This window comes from Mesocricetus auratus, unplaced genomic scaffold (genome assembly GCF_017639785.1).
Source record: "Mesocricetus auratus isolate SY011 unplaced genomic scaffold, BCM_Maur_2.0 Super-Scaffold_100006, whole genome shotgun sequence".
NCBI lineage: Eukaryota > Metazoa > Chordata > Mammalia > Rodentia > Cricetidae > Mesocricetus > Mesocricetus auratus.
Window position 1 is genome coordinate 36,668,163 of NW_024429190.1, and position 19,045 is coordinate 36,687,207.

The window sequence follows — 19,045 nt, forward strand, 5'->3', positions numbered from 1 at the left end:
ATGTTAACCATCCCTGCAATCCTGGGATGACGCATACTTGATCATGGTGGATGATTTTTCTGATGTGTTCTTGAATCCGATTTGCTAGTATCTTATAGAGTATTTTTGCATCAATGTTCATGAGGGAAATTGGTCTATGGTTCTCTTTATTAGTTGTGTCTTTGTGTTTTTAACTGCGAGCCAAGAGAAAAACAATTTGAGACAAGAGAGAAATAAATGGGAAAATAGAAGAAAGGATACAGATTGGAAGTAAGTGGGAAAAAGAAGGAAGGGAAGGAGAGAAGGGGAGAAGGAGCAAGCAAGGAAGGAAGGAAGGAAGGAAGGAAGGAAGGAAGGAAGGAAGGAAGAAAGGAACGGGAGGATGGGACTGAGGAATGGATGGAAGGAGGGAGGAGGAAGGAAGAGTGAATGAGAAATAAGAGGAGGGAAGTTTGTGGACAATGAGGCAGGAAAGAATCAGCAGTAATTTAGTTTAGATAAGTGCAGTGTAGAACTGTTGTCAGAGTATGTTTCTGGCAGTGTAAAGATGTTTAAGCCTCGTTTTCTGGCTTGGTGCTGATTCACCCTGCCCTTCACCTCTCTGCCTTAAACATATCTTGTGGTATCTTTAATGGACTTTGATCTCATCTGAGAAAAGATGATGGAGGAGGCAGCGTTTTCCTCAGTTATAGTCTGCACTTGACAGCAAGTGCCATCAATTTCTCACATAAAGTGTTGGAGTATCCTTTTCATGGAACCTTAACAATTGACTGGTCAAATCATGAGAAAATATTGTAAGAAAAATTGGAAGAAACAGTTTGTGGTACCTTTGGGAAATAGAATGACTACAGTGACAGGCCTTTGAGGTTTATTACATTCTTTGTTTTAGTAGTGTGGCAATTTTTAGCACACTTTTTTCTTCTTAAAAAATGTGTATCCCATTTTGAAATAATTTGAAAGAAACAGCATCTGTTACTTTCCTCAGAAACCGTCCTTCTGAATTTATCACTCACACTGTGATACATTTTCTTTATGAACAGCCACTTTTCTTAGATTCTTACAAGCTCTTATGTGCACCAAAATTCGACCTCCTTGGGGCTCCTATCTAAATTCTCTCTCTCTCTCTCTCTCTCTCTCTCTCTCTCTCTCTCTCTCTCTCTCTCTCTCTCTCTCTCTCCTCTCTCTCTGTCTCTGTGTGTGTGTGTGTGTTATTGTTGTTGTTTTCTGTAGGAATTTTGCAAACTCCCTTATAGTGTGGAAGTATGCATATCTGTGGTGTGTGTGTGTGTGATACAACTGTGCTATGCACAAGGTCTATGCTTGTATCATGCCAAATGTTTATACAAACTAATTGAATATTTTGCATATTTTAGCATCATTCTAAAATCAATACTTCGAGCGGATGTCTGAAGAAAGTTTAAGTAAAGTCCATGTTTTATGTAAAAACATAATTCATTTCTTGTAAGCCAAAAAACTTCATATGTCTCCTTGAGCAAAATTATAACTTTACTTCAGCTTAAATTTGAATAAATGAACAAAAGAAAGTTCACAAAAGACACATCCTATTTTTGACATTTTTCCATGAATACTTCTCCTAATTATAGCATCAAAATTACGAAAGGTAAGACCTTGTGTGTTGTCATGGAAAAAAGAAAAACTCATTTGGAAACATTGTAAATTCAAACAGAAATTAATTCCAATGTAAAATGTATCCTGGTATGAAAGGTATTAAAAATCCTTAATGTCTTCTAAGATTTTTATTACACAATTCTAAAATATATTCCTCATTTGGTTTTAAGTGTATCAAGACGTTCAGCAATAAAATTTTGATTATTTAAGGAGATTATAAATCTTTTGATCAATGATTTCATAAAGTATCCTGTTTTCTATTTAAATTATTGGACTCGAATGTTCTGTAATGAAAGTCACATGTACAAATAAGAAGCATCATAATAAAAATATATATTTCCTGATTTCTGGAGACTATGTCTCACTCTGAGACCAGAGATGGACTTGAACATCCTATGTAAATCAGACTGGCCTCAAACTAAAAGACATCCATGTTCCTCAGCCTACCAGGACCTAGGATTGCAAGTATGAAAACATTCAAATTATAATTCTGAAATACGAAAATAGGAATTTAAAAATAAAATTCAATTGTATAACAATCAATGTCTATGAATAGAGAAAAATTTATTATATTAATTTTCATAATATATAGTAAATAGTAGACTGATATATATCACCTCAGTGAATTAGGGCATGCCAATCCCACACATGTAGTATTTTCTACTTAGACTGCATCAGTCATACATGATTCTATAGAGTTATAGTGATGACCATTATATATATTTTTTGAAGGATGTATTTGGATGAGGTTGAGCTTGAAATTGTTGAAGACAGAGTCAAGTTAACTACCTTTCAGTCAGTTGCAATTGAATGAAGACTGAAGTCAAACACTTCTCCAAACAGAATACTTTACACAGTGAACTTCCAGAGAATCCTTCAGCACCATTGATTCCATGTTTCCTACGTAGGCTGCCCTTTCTTCTTTTGATAGCAACTGAACCCTTTCTGGTTGTTAAAGGTTCTGGTCCTGCCAGGTGTTGGTGGCGCATGCCTTTAATCCCAGCACTCGGGAGGCAGAGGCAGCTGGATGTCTGTGAGTTCGAGGCCAGCCTGGTCTACACAGTGAGTTCCAGGACAGGCTCCAAAGCCACAGAGAAACCTTGTTTTGAAAAAACTAAAAAAAAAAAAAAAGGTTCTGGTCCTCGGTCAGGACCTGCCACCTACTAAATTAAGGTCATTTTAAGTGAGGAAACACTCATGTTATTTAAGGGTATGGTGTAATTTTTAAAAAGTATGTGCCATATATACAATGTTTTATTTAAAAAATTTGAGATCTGTAAAAGTACATTTATTTTTATTTGCTGTATATATTTGTCTACATATATGTCTATGTGCCTTTCTCAGAGAGGGAAGAAGGGGTAATGGGATCCCAGAGAACTGTAGTAACAGATAGTTGTAAGCTGCCATGTGGCGATGGGAGTTGAATTCAACAGTTCAGAAGGAGCGACATTTCTCTTAACTACTGAGCAATCTTTCTAGCCCCTTTAATATTTTCATAAAGGAACAAACAAAAAAAATCAAATTCTCTATTTTAAAAATCATGACATAATATTAAAATAAGTAACTTTAAGATTTCAATTGAAATAGGAAATCATAAATGTTTTAAAAACAAATAACATAGTTCTTAAAAAAATAAATGAAAGAAAACATTTTAAAATAAAGTTGATGAAAAAATGAAAAGACTTTGGATTTGGACTAGGACACACACACAGAAGGAAAAGAGTCCAAGAGAAGACATAAGAAGCAGAATCACTTGCTCACACAATTGGGAACCACATAAAAACACTTAACTAGAAGATGTATCATATACTTAGAGGCCCTGGTATAGAACTCTGCAGGCCCTGAATATGATTTCTTTGTCTCTTTAAGTCCATATGGGTGTAAATTACATCGATTTAAAGGGAGGGTCTTTTTTTCTTGGTGTACTCTAAACTGTGTGGCTCTTACGTTTATTCTACCTTGTGTTCTGGAGAATTCCTACAGCTTCAGGGAGGAGGGATTTGAAAGAGGCAATCCATTTAGGGCTGTATGTTTTAAGGTTTCTCATTCTACATGATGTTTGCTGTGGGTCTCTGTTTATGTTGCCATCTGGTTCAGGAGGAAGCTTCTCTGATGATGGATAAGCAAGGCATTGATCTATAAATTTGGAGACTATTGTTAGGAGTCACTTATGTTAAAAGAGTAATCACATTTCTTTCTTTTTCTTTTCTTTTTTTTTAATTTTTGGTTTTACTCTAGGTCTGTGGGCTATGTAGTCTCAGGCTCTCAAGTCCTTAGTCATCCTAGCGGTGGTTGGTATGGATTCCATTGCACGAGGTAGGACTTGAATCAAATGTGATATTGGATGTTACAGCTCTGAGCTTTGTGCCACCATTGTACTAGCAGGGTACCCAAGTAGATAATATTGTGACTATTTCACGTCTATGTTTCTCCTTTGAAAACTTTAGAGCCACTTCCTATGTCAAAGACGCTAGATAGAATCTAAGGTAAAAATTTCATGTGGGCATCAGCTCCACTTCTCAACACTCAGTGAGTTGTCTTCAGCAATGGGACTTTGCTGTCAGTTTGTGACAGACACACTCTAGTCTTTGAAATAGTCTGGGTTGTTTAAGGAATCCCATGGCATCCTATCTTAGTCAGTGTTCTATTGCTGTGAAGAGAAATCATGACCATTTTACATCTTATAAAATAAAGCTTTTAACTGGGGTTTGTTTACAGTTTCAGAGATTTAGTTCATTATCATCATGACAGAGAGCATGAGAACAGCCAGGCAGATATCATGGTGGAGATGTTGCTGCAAGTTCTACATTAGGATCCACAGGCAGAAGGAAGACAGAAATACTTGGCCTCACTTGGGCTTTTGAAATCTCAATGTTCACCCACAGTGACACATGTCCTCAAACAAGGCAATACTTCCTAATTCTGTCAAATAGTGCTACTCCTAAGCATTTAAGTATACAAATCTTTAGGGGATATTTGTATAATAATTTACTATTATTAATTTGCCATAAGTTTTACATTCTTACAAAATAGAATCAGGATTGTTTTATTTAAAAAAATCACAATGTGATTTTTAAAAAGCAAGTTAGCATATATATTATAGCAAAATTTCAAGGTATTATATATAAGGAACCATGTAAGGTCTCATATTTATTAATTAAATTCTTACAAATATTACTGTATTCATAATGTACAGTGTACTATATTAAAATAAACATGTTCTTATTAACTATTCCAGAATTACATCTTTCTGCAAATAGCTGTAAATTATGCAAGAACAATGAAGAACAGATTCAGATTTTAGGGTTGAAAAATACACAAAAAAAAAGAAATGGGTTGTTGATACACACAGCAAATGGAAGCCTTGCTAGTTGTCATAATTACATGAGTTTAGTTATAGTAAGGCGAAGGAGGGCAAGAGGGAGAGAATGAGGGAGGGAGAGTGCATGTGCATGTCTTTTTATATATACAACCCATGACTCTGTTTCCCTAGAGAAGTTTAGTATTAATTCTAATGATGTATAAACTATGTATAGCTTAAAGGTTTTGAAATAAAAGAGTATTCCAATCTTAAATGGCTGGAACCACATTTATTTTGCATAACTTCATCTTCATTTTACTGTCTTAAGAACAAAATAAATTGCTCGTATACATTACTGAACTTTGAATAGTGATACTTTGTAAAAAGGGCAGGCTTGTTTTTATACAAGCAACACCCTATGTGGAAGAAGAGGAGTAATCACTGATGATGCTTGTTAAACTGTGGTTCATGATGCTGCCCGAGCTTGCACAACTTAATGCAGGCATCCCAAAAATATCTAGCAGTGCCGAAATTTTTGGAATGTGCAATAATCGATAATTAATTTAAAATCAAACATATAATAAAGTTATTTATCAATCTGGTTACAGGGGTAGGCCAGTTCAAGCTTTGTCTCTACTATTGCTAGGAGTCTTAGCTGAGGTCCTCCTTGTGGATTCTTGGGAGTTACCCTAGCCCAGGATTCTCCTTAAGCCCATAGTGACTCTCTCTATTAAGATATCTTTTTCATTTCTCCTATTAACATATCTTTTTCATTTCTCTTTCACTATATCCTTCCTTGCCTAGGACAGGACAATTCCTCCTATTCTCATTCCTTCCTCCCCTCACCCTTACCACTCCCCTCCTTGAGTTTGCCTGTAGATATCCTTTAATTTCCCTTCCCAGGGTCATCTATGTATCCCTCTTTGGGTCCTGATAAGGAAATTATTAAAGATAAAGAATTTCTATTTCCTCTTTACAGGGAATCAAGGTATGTCTTTCTTAGGATTCTTGTTATCTACCTTTCTCTGTGGTTGTGGACTATAGGCTGTTTATCCTTTGCCATACCCTGATCATCTTAGATATAAGGGGACATGTCTTGGTTCTACCTCAAAGTGATATGCCAGACTTGTTGACTCCACATGGGAAGCTCTACTTTCTCTAAGGAGTGGATAGGTGTGGGGTGGGGAGAGCAGAAGAAGTGGAGGGAATAGGAACTGGAATTAATATGTAATATGAGAAAAAATTGCCTTAAAATAAAAATATAAAAAAACAAATGAATTTCAGACAAATAAAAATATGGCATTAAAAGAGTCAATCTGGGGTATCAGGAGCACAGGTGTGAGTAATTTTGAAAACGCAAAGGAAAACGTGGTACTGAGAGTTGCGAAGCAAAACAGGATCAGAACATCAGAAATATAATTTCTTTGTATGCTAATTTTGCTTATTTGGTGAGTCCCTTTCAAAAAGTCATAGTCTTTAGAACTTATGAAGATCGTGGGTTTCTTACCTAGGATATACTTTTTTTTATGGGGATGAAATGTTCTATAGATATCTGTTGATCCCAGCTGGGTCATTACTTCTATTAGACCCTTTGCTTCTTTGTTGAGTTTCTGTCTGGTATTCCTGTCTAGTGGTGAGAATGGTGTGTTGAAATCTCCCACTATAACTGTGTGGGGCTTTAGATGAGATTTAGGTTCTAATAATGTTTCTTTAACGAATGTGGATGCCTTTGTATTTGGGGCATAGATGTTCAGGATAGACACTTCATCTTGTTGGGTTTCACCTGTGATGAGTATGTAATGACCTCCTTCATCTCTTTTGATTGATTTTATTTTAAAGTCTAGTTTGTTAGATATTAGGATTGCTACCCCTGCTTGTTTCTTGGGTCTATTTGATTGAAAAATTTTTTCCCAACCTTTAACTCTCAGGTAATGTCTGTCTTTGAGGGTGAGGTGTGTTTCTTGTATGCAGCAGAAGGAAGGATTCTGTCTTCGAATCCATTCTGCTAGTCTGTGTCTTTTTATGGGTGAGTTAAGGCCATTAATATTGAGGGATATTAATGACCATTGATTGCTCATCCTTCTTCGATTTGCGATGGTTGTTGGTGGTGGAATTATGTGTGGAATTTCACCCCTTTGTTCTTTTGGCTGTTGGTAGAGACGGGTTGTCTATTGCCTATGTATTTCTGGTTGCAGTTAGCTTCCTTGGGTTGGAGTTTTCCTTCCAAAATTTTCTGTAGGGCTGGGTTAGTGGACATATATTGCTTGAATCTAGTTTTGTCATGGAATATCTTGTTTTCTCCATCTATAGTGATTGAGAGCTTTGGCGGGTATAGTAGTCTGGGCTGGCATCCATGGTCTCTTAGTGTAGGTAGAATATCTATCCAGGACCTTCTGGCTTTCAGAGTTTCCATGGAGAAATCAGGTGTAATTCTGATAGGTCTGCCTTTATATGTTACTTGACCTTTTTCCTTAGCTGGTCTTAATATTCTTTCTTTATTCTGTATGTTTGGGGTCTTGATTATTATGTGGCGAGGGGATTTTTTTTTGTGGTCCGCTCTATTTGGTGTTCTGTAGGCTTCTTGTACCCTCATTGGCTTGTCTTTCTTAAGGTTGGGAAAGTTTTCTTCTATGATTTTGTTGAATATGCCTTCTGCCCCTTTGAGGTGGATTTCTTCTCCTTCTTATATACCTATTATTCTTAAGTTTGGTCTTTTCATGGTGTCCCATATTTCCTGGATGTTTTGTGTTAAGGATTTGTTGGATTTAAGGTTTTCTTTGGTTGATAAATCCATTTCTCCTAGTGTATCTTCAACACTTGAGATTCTCTCTTCCATCTCTTCTATTCTGTTGGTAAGGCTTGTATTGGTAGTGCCTGACTGTTTGTCCAGCTTTTCTATTTACTGCCTTTCTTCAGATTGTGTTTTTTTTTAATGTCTCTATTTCAGTTTTCAACCCTTGCAGTGTTTGCATTGCTTCTTGCAATTTTCTGTTTATCTTTTCGTCCGTTTGTTGCCTTTTATGAATTTTTTGGTTTGTTCTTTCTTCCATTTCTTGCATTTTTTGGTTTGCTTTTTGTTCCATTTCTCGCATTTTGTGCTTTGTTTCTTCTTCCATTTCCTGCCTTTTTTGGTTTGTTTCTTCTTCCATTTTTTTCATTTTTTGCTTTGTTTTTTCCACCATTTCTTGCAGTTTTTGCTTTGTTTCTTCTTCCATTTCCTGCCCTTTTTTAGTATGTTTCTTCTCCCAATTCTTGCATTTTTTGCTTTGTTTTTTCTACCATTTCTTGCAGTTTTTGCTTTGTTTCTTCTTCCATTTCCTGCCCTTTTTTAGTATGTTTCTTCTTCCATTTCTTGCATTTTTGCTTCATTTCTTCTTCCATTTCCTGCCTTTTTTGGTTTGTTTTTTCTTCCAATTCTTGCATTTTTTGGTTTGTTTTTTCTTCCTTTTCTTGCATTTTTTGGTTTGTTTTTTCTTCCATTTCTTTGAGGGATTTTCCTATATCCTCTTTTAGGGCCTCTATCATTTTCATGAAATTGCTTTTAAGGTCGTTCTCTTCTGCTTCCTTCGCATTGGAATGTTGGGGTCTTGCTGGTGTGGAGTCTCTAGAATCTGGCGGTGTCATATTTGTTTTTCTGTTGCTGACTGTGTTTTTGTATTGTCTCTTTCCCATCTCTTCTTCTAGTGGGTGCAGAAAGAGCCCCTTACTGGTCTGGGGACCAGAGTTCCCTTTTGGTGGGTGCTAGCAAGTTCAATAATCTGGTGGTTCTTCTATTCCTTGTCCAAATGCTGGTCCCGTGGGTGGAGAAGAAGAACAGGAATCTGGGGAACTAAGCCTCCTACCTGGTCCCCTGGACCCTATGCTGGGTCCTGTTGTACCTGACCCGAAATGGCTACTCCCCTGGTCTTCCTACCTCCTCTGGTTTCCTGGTCTCGTGGGTGGGAGAGAAGATCTAGAGTCTGGGGTGCTTGGCTCCCACCGGGATTGGGAGCTCTGTGCAGTTCCCAGGCAATCTGCAGGCACTGGAATGCAGGCCTGGAAACCGGTCTGTTTACCTGATGCTGCAGGAGGAACAGCTGCTTCCCTGGACTCCCAGCCTCCTCTCGTTTCCTGGTCTCGTTGGAGGGAGAGAAGATCTGGAGTCTGGGGTGCTTGGCTCCGGTCGGGATTGGGAGCTCTGTGCAGTTCCCAGGAGATCTGAAGGCACTGGAACACAGGCTGGGAAGCCGGCCTGTTTACCAGATGCTGCCGGAGGAACAGCTGCTTCCGTAGGATATACTTTTGAATTTAAGGCAGAATGATAAAACGTGATACTTGCAAATGACAATAGAAAAAATCTATTTAAAATCTTGACATAGGAAAATTTCCTATATCAAGAAAAACAATTGGCTTGGCATGGACAATGAAGACAAGAAAACCTAAAAAGTACTGAATACACAGGAGACAAAACCATTGGATAAACTCTAATCATTTTACCTTGCTTATGACATAAATTGTTAACTCAAGTGCAGCCTACCGTGCTAGTTTGATTTTGTAAATGTGGCACAAACTTGAGCCATCAAGGAAGAGAGAACCTCAAGTGAGAAATCATTTCTATCAGATTTCTCTGTGGGTAATTCTGTGGGAACATTTCTTGATCAATGTTGATGTGGGAGGGAGCAACTTATTGCACCAGTGTTGTTCAGATGGTCCTGAGTGCATAAAAATGCTAGCCAAGAAAGTCATGGAGAGCAAGGCAGTAAAGAGCATTATCTATGACTTCTGCTTTCATGCCTGACTCGAATGACTGCTTTGGTAACACTTTGTGGTGGAGTATAACCTATAAGCCAAAGTACCCTTTTCCTTCCCTAGCTTTGTTTTCATCAGTGTTTCATCACATAAACAAAATCCAAATGAGGATATCTACAGACAGTGGTGTATGTACATCATGGAGGTGAGGGATAATCAATGTGGAATAACTAATGACTAATTTTCAAATAACAATATCCATCAATTTACACTACAGTCATCCAGATGTCTATATGTGCCAAGTTCCAGTCAATCTCTCAGCCCTCCAAGAGCAAGTACAGTCCTGGTCTTTAATACAGCAGTATAGTTCCAGGTTTTGGAGCATTATGGAGATAAAATATGATGGTAGGTATGTACTGTCTTGTATCTGACCTGACTCCTCTCTTCTTTATTGATAATTGTATAAAGATAACTTATGTCATCTTCAAAGTAGTTGTCATTATTTATTAATTATTATATAGTACACAAATTATATTTTTATATCAAAAAATACTCATCTATTCTAACACTGAAAGATTTTTCATTTGAGGTTTCAATTTGAGGCTATTACTAATAATAATGATAATACTATGATCATTTATGTTCATATTAGTCTTCCAAATGTAGAGACATACGTATATAGCTTTGGTCAAAACACCTAGCTACTGTAAAATGGATATATTCAGTAGAGCAGATGGAAAATTAGCTAGCAAAATACTTGTATCATTTTTCTTCCTCAAGTAATCTATGTGTAGTTCCACATCTGTCTAGCACTGAATTTGGTGTAATATTTCAATCATAAAAATTCTGAACTCATATCAGTGCCACAGTCTGATTTGATTTACATGGTCCAATGGTTTATTGGTCATTGTTTGCTACTAACTTCTGGGAAATGCATTTTGGTTTTGTTTTCCAATTTTGAGGTGAGATATGTAAACATGAATATCTTTCTCTTACCACATTTCCCTTTGTGTTGGGGAGCATTCCTGCATCATTTAGCGTCCCTTTGTATATTAGCACATTTACATAAAATATCACTAATATATTTTAAAGATTTCATAATGCTACATTTAAGTAAACAATATACCTATAGTTTGTAATTCTCTATACACATTACATTATCCTATAGCTGCTGCATTTGTATTTATAGAAAAGTTTCTCTTATTGTTTTTGCATATCACATTTTAGCAGCTTTATTATCATATTTTAGAAAAGAAAGGTATAGTCTAAAGAATATTGAGAGGGGACTGGGGAAGTTGAGGCAAGGACAAAGAGGAGCTCCAATGAGGAAAGAATGGTATATCAAGAAGGGTTTAGTATTTAAAATGCTGAAAAGGTTCAAAGGATTCAAGTAACTAGGTATATTTTGTGACATTTGTTAATCAGGGAGCATGAAAATGTCATAATAGGTTCACAATGAACAATTCTTATTAACATAGTGAAGAAATACATTATAATTTTGAAATTTCTAAATGTTAACTATATTTTTTAAAATTCAGTTTAAAATCCCTTCCATTTTTTCAAGACATACTGAGTTTTCTAGTAATTTTCCAAGAGTTTGCCTGGTTTTATATTGATAATATCATGGCGTTTGGAAAAAACCTCATGAATTTGAAAATATAAACTGTTCAGTAAAAATTACAGAACTAAGGGTACTCAGTTTCCCGATAATTATTTCAATTCCCTGAATGTGCATTGTTTTCTATAATAAAAATGTACAACTGTAACATTAAAGGCTATTATTTTCACTTCTTTTCTACATCTCTGAAAAGCACAGAGAAATATATAAATAGGTTATTTTTCTAAAATATCGTGAATTTTAAATTCCTTTACATATTTTTGGTTTTTGTTATGTGTTTATAGTTATGTATATACAGTCAGTGTTTTGAAAAAATCTTTTAAGAAAATAATGGATAACTGAAGACATTTCATTTAGGAGTTTTGTTTATAAATGATTTCTAGACAAGATAATTACCCATTTGTCAGAAAATTGATTTTTGGCATGGTAAATTGATTCACTTATACAAGAGTAGGTGTATATATTAAGATGACCTTTAACTGCCAAATACCAGACTGAGTTTAAAAATGTTTCAAAACAGAAGTTCTCAAACTCTCAAACTGTGGGTCGCAACCCCTTTGGGGTCAAACAACCTTTTCACATGGTTTGCCTAAGACCTACAGAAGAAGTACAGAAATTTGCATTGCAATTCATAATAATTGCAAAATTGTAGTTATGAAGTATCAAAAAAATAATTTTATGGCTGGGGGTTACCACAACATGAGTAATTATATTAAAGAACCATACTATTAGCAAGGTTGAGAACCATTGTTATAGAGAAATAAAATATTTTTTAAAACAAAGAAGGAATGAGAGATTTCTTGACCATTTTATTGCCTAAGAAAGAAAAACACATTAGCATTCAGACTCTGAAACAAGGTCTTATTACACGAAATTTTAATAGACATGATTTGGCAAAGAAAATTCTGCTTGTTAACTCATCTTCTTGAAAACAGGGTTAGGTATAATGTTACAAAATAGACTCCAAACAATGAAGGCAATGATATAAGGATAATTCTACTTTTATTTAAGCATAGAAGGAAAGCAACCATGCATTTCACATTGAAGAACATTGAAACAAGGGAATATAGCTGCTGGATAGGAACCTGGGGTTCCTTTATTGAAATCTAATCAAAGAAAGCATTAACTCAATCCCCTCATAAAAAATTGTCATCATGTGCTTGATTACTTTTCCAGTAAGGGACTGAAGTTTCCCTGAAATAATTTAGAAGCTATAAACATATGAAAGACACAACAACATTATTAAGAATAAAGTGATCAGAACTGCCAAGATTGTAGCTCAGTGATAGAACATTTGGCATATGCAAGGATTTTGGTTCAAGCACCAAAGCAGGAATAAGGAAAAGAACAAATTACTATGTTTGCTATTCAGATTGTGGAAATTTTCTACATACTAAGTAATAAGAGAAATAATGAAAGATGTGCATCTGACTACCGTTTTAATATTATGATACTTTTTCCTTAAGTTAAATATGTTTTTGATTCAGTTAGTTACTGTATTTTTGTGAATTTGTGAACTTGGAATTGAAATTCATCAGAATAAGTATATTTTCAAATATAGATTATTAGCTATATGAACATATATGTTGAAGATTAACATAGTTACTTGACCTCTAATACATATCATGGATAGTTTTTCTGTGATTTACCAAGAAAGAGTAACAAACACACACACACAAACACACACACACACACACACACACACACACACATAGAGTACCATTTGACTTTCAACCCAAGATTTTACTCAAAATATAAATATTTCAATTTTAATTTGTTATTTCCAAAAATGGTGGGTGCATAGCATCTTTTCGAAGCTTTGCTAAATTTTAAAACATAAGCACTGTTCAGAACTGTTGCAACTGTCACAACTACCTTTGCAGATATTGAGTATATCATGTAAATCACATCATTAAATTTGGTGCTATGGTGTCATTAATGGGAAAGAACATTTGCTTCACATAGACCACCAGTGGGAGACCAAAGAATCAACCCCACCAAGTTCTAGTATAGTAAGACAATAGGTTTGCTGGTGTTTACAGGAGTCTGAGTGAATGGTTGGTTATTTACAACAACATGGAGGACAACTCATGAAAACCATATCCTCAGAGTTCTTGCCCCAGCAATTGGGAATCTTACAGCACTATAACCTTGAGATTTTATCAATTTCCTGACCATTGAATGTTGATAACTATCTTAAGTTTTATGGATCCCTAACTTACTTCCACTATGGAAGTTTTCAATTTGTAGTAAATAGTTATAAACTGGTGAAACATGACTCCAATTCAGGATGGGCAATTTAATAATGATATGAAGCCACTATCCTCATCTCCAAATGATGCTGGGACTCTCTACTGTGAATTCTGAGTGTAGCCTTCTATCTTCTTCCACGGAGCCTTCTGTAAGTTCGACGTAGCCGGCAACAGGAAAACATAGGCTGTATCAGAGGCACTACCTCGAAGTCATGGCAAAACTGACTAAATTATTGTTCCTCTAGGACAATTTCTTTCCCTAAGTGTTCTATATTAATCTTCATGATTACAGCTCTTTCCTCTATCTCTCTTTCCATCTCTCCAGGACTAACTCTGGATTCCATAAAATGTTTTGAGTCCCTTACAAGACAATTAGACAGAAAACACTAAGATTATCTGGTACAACATAAAACATCTAATGAAATTGTGATTTTTCTGTTTTGTTCTATGTTGCTATTTCACTAAGGAAGAAAGCTCCTCTTATCTTGAAACAAACATGAGTCTTCATCAAGCACACACACACACACACACACACACACACACACACAGAGAGTGGGGGAGGCACACAACAGACCAAAATAAAAACATTAGTTGTTAAGGTACAGTTTGCTAATATTGAAGAGGTAAACTTGACTTTTCTGAAGCTCATTAACTGACACATAACTCTCTTATTTGAACAAACCACATTCCAAATACATAAACAAATAAAAGAAGCAAATTTCATTTTGTGTAAAATATCACAATAAATTTCAATAAAATTTATGAAAATTAGTAAGGCATCTTTAATTTTATTCCCAGAATACATTTTGAAAGTTGCTCTCATTTGTAAGATGAGCACAGTTTTCAATGAAATTGCTTAAAAGTTGAGCTTTCATGCACATGATATGAAACACTGGTTTTAAAGCAAAACTTCAAGTTACTTCAAATTTACTCAACAAATGTGGAAAATATGAATAATAATATAGCAGAATCTTCATTACATATGTGAAGTATCAATTTTTAATTAGAGCTGTTATTCATTTCAGGCATTAATGTCATTAGGATATATCAAATAGATTTCCGGACTATATTTTCTTCAATTCACCAATTAAAATCAGTTTGGACATTCTACAAATCCGACACATTTTAGAAGTGGTCAAAGGGTTCAGAAACTCGTGGAAGAAGTTACCACGAATTAAATTAAGACATCACTGTAGCACATTCTCTCATTTATAACTAAGAAAGGACAGAATATAGAGAATATACTACAGAAAAATCCATACAAGAAGTCATTTCTTTTTTAATTACTTGTTTTCTCTCCTAATGAAAAGCAATAATGAAGACATTAATGATAATTGCAATAATAATGCCAGTAACGGCAACTATTATGGTAGTGAGTAATAATTATATGTGAGGAATGAAGCCACTCATTTTACTAATATCATCCCATTTAAATTTCACAATGTGTCTACATGTAAAATCCACTCAAACACAATCTACTAAGAAGCAGCATAAATCTTCAATGAAAATATGCTAGAGCCATAAGCTTTTGAATTACTGCTTTCAATTTGTTCAATAGCTATTATATCCAGTAATGATGTAATCTCATTTATATTTATCTTAGAGAATACCATTGTGTTTTGAGATGTATGATTACATATCATTTCTCTAAATTCCATGATTAGAAACATACTGTCCTGGCACAAAAAGAATCATCTTTAAAAAAATGTTTTTATACTAACTCTTGGAATACAACATTTCAATGCCTTACAATTAGTTATAAATAAAAAAAAACGACTTTCCTAGCATTAAACGTACAGTCACTTGTTTAGTAAATAAATGTTTATTTGTTGGCATTCTGTCAACCATTATAAACTAAGGAGGAAAATTTACTAACTTCACATATTGCATGAAAAACTAGGTCACAATAGGGTTAATTTAAGGCAATGTTTCAAATATATCATGTGACAAATTACTAAGTCTCAGGTTCAGCTTAGATTTTTACAGTGAATAGACTTCCCTTCTGATTCTTTTATGATCTTAAGTTCACAAAATAACTATATCACAAAGTCTGCAAAACATAATTCATCATAGACCTTAGCAAACACAAAATTAGTGAGGTCTATTGTTAATAAATAATAGAACAAAATATTGTGATGATATCTAGTAGTGCATCCAGAAACCAAAAAGAACTTTACAGGTTTTATAACTGCCCATGTCAAAATATCCAGGTTGTCCCTACCATTCTATTGTTAGTTTCGTCATGACAACAGTCATTCTCTGCAACCACTTCCCAAATGGTCCCCCTTCTTCTGCTAGCCTTGTGACTACAGAAGTTGCATTGCACATCTGTTTCCTTGAAGCACATACTTACTGCTTTTCAAACCTTTTCTCTTTTGCCAGATGTTCTCACTTTTTTTTCTGTCTTCACTGTGTAATAATTGGGGAAAACAAAAGAGTTAAATGTGGTGAGGGTGAAACGGCAGGGGAAAGAATAGGATATAGGATTGCTTAAGTAACACAAAAGACATCTTAGAAAAGTCATATGGAAACTTACCTAGTCTAGAAGCTTCCTAAAATGGCGTATACATATATGGTGAGATTATTCAGGCTATAAATAAATTTATATAGTAAACTCCCTGATCTTCTGGCTCTTTCTACCCTCACTTTTGAATACATTCCTGATCCCTAGGTGTGAGAGTGGTTTTGCAGATGTTCCCTTTGGGATTCGGATGTATCCTCACCTCTGCGTTTTGATTGTTCCTGGTTGTCTGCATTGGTCTTCATCTGTTGTAAAAATTAGTTTTCTGGATTAGAATTGAGGACTATACTTATCTGTGAATGTAAGGACAAATGTTTAAAATATTGATAAGACTTAGCTGATTCTCATCCAAGTTCCATGACCTTACTAGCTCTGAATATTTGGCTAGTTTTCCAATACCAGGAATGATTTCCTCCTGTTTGGAGGATCATAAATCCAATTAAAAAGCTGTTAATTACTGTTGTTGATTCACACCAGTACTACATTGAAAATGCACCCTGCAAGCTAAAAAGAACACAACTAAAACCCCAACATCAGGTATGAGAATTCCTCTTTTGAATTACTGGTCAGGTTTATCCATGGAATCCCAAAGCACATGGGTAACTGCTCTTGTCTTTTTTTGTGCCCTAGAGCCAGAAGTAAAGTCAGATTGCCAAAAACACTAGACACCTCATACACCGGACCAAGAGACCCTTTAGCTAAACTGAATAGAATGACTCCTCCTTGTGAACTAGCTTTTATGGTCCCAGAAGGTGTCAGACAAGCTTCCAAAAGAGAGAAGAAACCACCAATCCAAATCAGTTATGATGCCTATGAAGCATAACACAGTCCAGCATAACAAGATGTTCCACTTTGTGTCTGGCTGCCTGACTCTGGGTGTCTCCCTCTCATTTACTCCCTTGTTCTCTCTCTAGAGACTAGACTAGATACCTCCTCCTAATTATTCTGCCTGCCACCTCAATCTATGCCTCTACAGCCTAGTTTTTGGCCATTCAGCTTTTTATTAGACCAATCAGGTGTCTTTGGCAGGAAAAGTAAATCAGCAATGCATCATTATGTAATTGAACAAATGCAGCATAAATGAATGTAACAAATCTGGATTCCATTTGATATTTCAGATCACTAAATTAGATTTCAAAAGTAAACATTGTAATTTACTTATAAACATAGTCGTTTTGTTTTGGTTAACTTGGATAGCATGTTTCTTTAGTATAAGAAAGATATGTTCTTTTTAAATTGTTTTTAATTTTTAAACTTAATTTTAAATTAGAATAAAGGTTGCTTCACATGTCAAGCTCAGGTCCCTCTCCACTTCCCTCCTCTCCTCCCACGCTTTCCCTCCAACTTCCCAGTAAAACCTCATTTCCCAGTGAGGGTGAGGACCTACACTGGGTGTCCATAGTCCGTCATTTCATCCAGGGCAAGGCCTACACACTCTCCCAAGAGTCCAGGATGACAGTGCAACTCTCATTGTGGGATGGACACCCAAACTCCATTTGTATGCTAGGATAAATACTACCAAAGGCCCAGTAGATTGCCTAAACCTCCTCACTGACACTCACATTCAGAGGGTCTTGATCAGTCCCATGCTGGATTCCAAGCCATCAGTCTGGGATTGGAGAGGAAACCCTTTCCGGTCAGCTGATCTGGGGGTTAAACCAGCCCAGTCTTAACACTTTTGCTCATCAGTCCTCCCTCTCTGTCCTTGAGTTCAGCACAGTGTTTAGCTGTGGGACACTGCCTCAGCTTCTATCAGCCATTGAATGAAGGTTTTGTTTCCCAGACTCTCTGGCAGTTAATATTGTAGGCTGGCACTCCCCAGATTTATATCTAAAATCCATAAATGAGAGAGTACATATCATGTTTCTCTTTTTGTGACTGGGTTACCTAACTCAGGATGGTTTCATTTAGTGCCATCCTTTTGCCTGCAAATTTAAGGATTCCATTTTTTTTTTCTGCTGAGTAGTACTCCATTGTGTAAATGTACCACAATTTCTCGATCCACTCTTCAGTTAAGGGTCATCAAAGTTGCTTCTAAGTTCTGGCTATTACAAATAATGCTGCTATAAATATAGTGGAACAGATGTCCATGTTTATGAATGTGCATCTTTTGGATATATGCCTAAGAGTGGAAAAGCTGGGTCTTGTGGTTAGCTGATTCCCATTTTTCTGAGGAATCTCCATACTGATTTCCAAAGAGGCTGTATGAGTTATCACTCCCACCAGCAGTGGAGTGTTCCCCTTTCTCCACAACCTCTCCAGCATAAACTGTCAATGGTGCTTTTTATTTTAGCCATTCTGACAGGAGTAAGATGGTATTTCAGAGTTGTTTTGATTTGCATTTCCCTGATGGCTAGGATTGTTGAGCACTTTCTCAAGGGCCTCTCAGCCATTTTAGACTCCTCTATTGACAATTCTCTACGTAGTTCTGGGGCCTACTTCTTAACTGGCTCTTTTGGTTTTTAGAGACTTGAGTACTTTGTAAATTTTGGAGATCAGTCCTCTGTCAGATGTGGGGTTAGTGAATATCTTTTCCCATTCTGTGTGCTGCCTTTTTGACTTGTTGACTATGTCCTTTGCTTTACAGAAGCTTCTGGTTTCAGGAGGTCCCATGTATTAATTGTTGACTTCAGTGACTCTGCTACTGGTGTTATGTTCAGGAAGAAGTCTCGTGTACCAATTCTCTTCTAAGAGATTCAGTGTGGCTGGATTTATGTTGAGGTCTTTGATCCATTTGAACTTAAGTTTCGTACATGGAGATAGACATAGATCTATCTGCATTCTTCTACATGCCAGCATCCAGTTATGCCAGCACCATTTGTTGAAGATGCTATCTTTTTTCCATTGTATATTTTTAGCTTCTTTGTCAAAGATTAGATGTTCATACATGTGGGGGTTAATACGAAGGTGTTCAATTTGATTCCATTGGTCTACCTGTCTGTTTTTGTACCAATACCAAGCTGTTTTCAGGACTACAGCCCTATAATAGAGCTTGAATTCAGGGATGGTGATGCCTC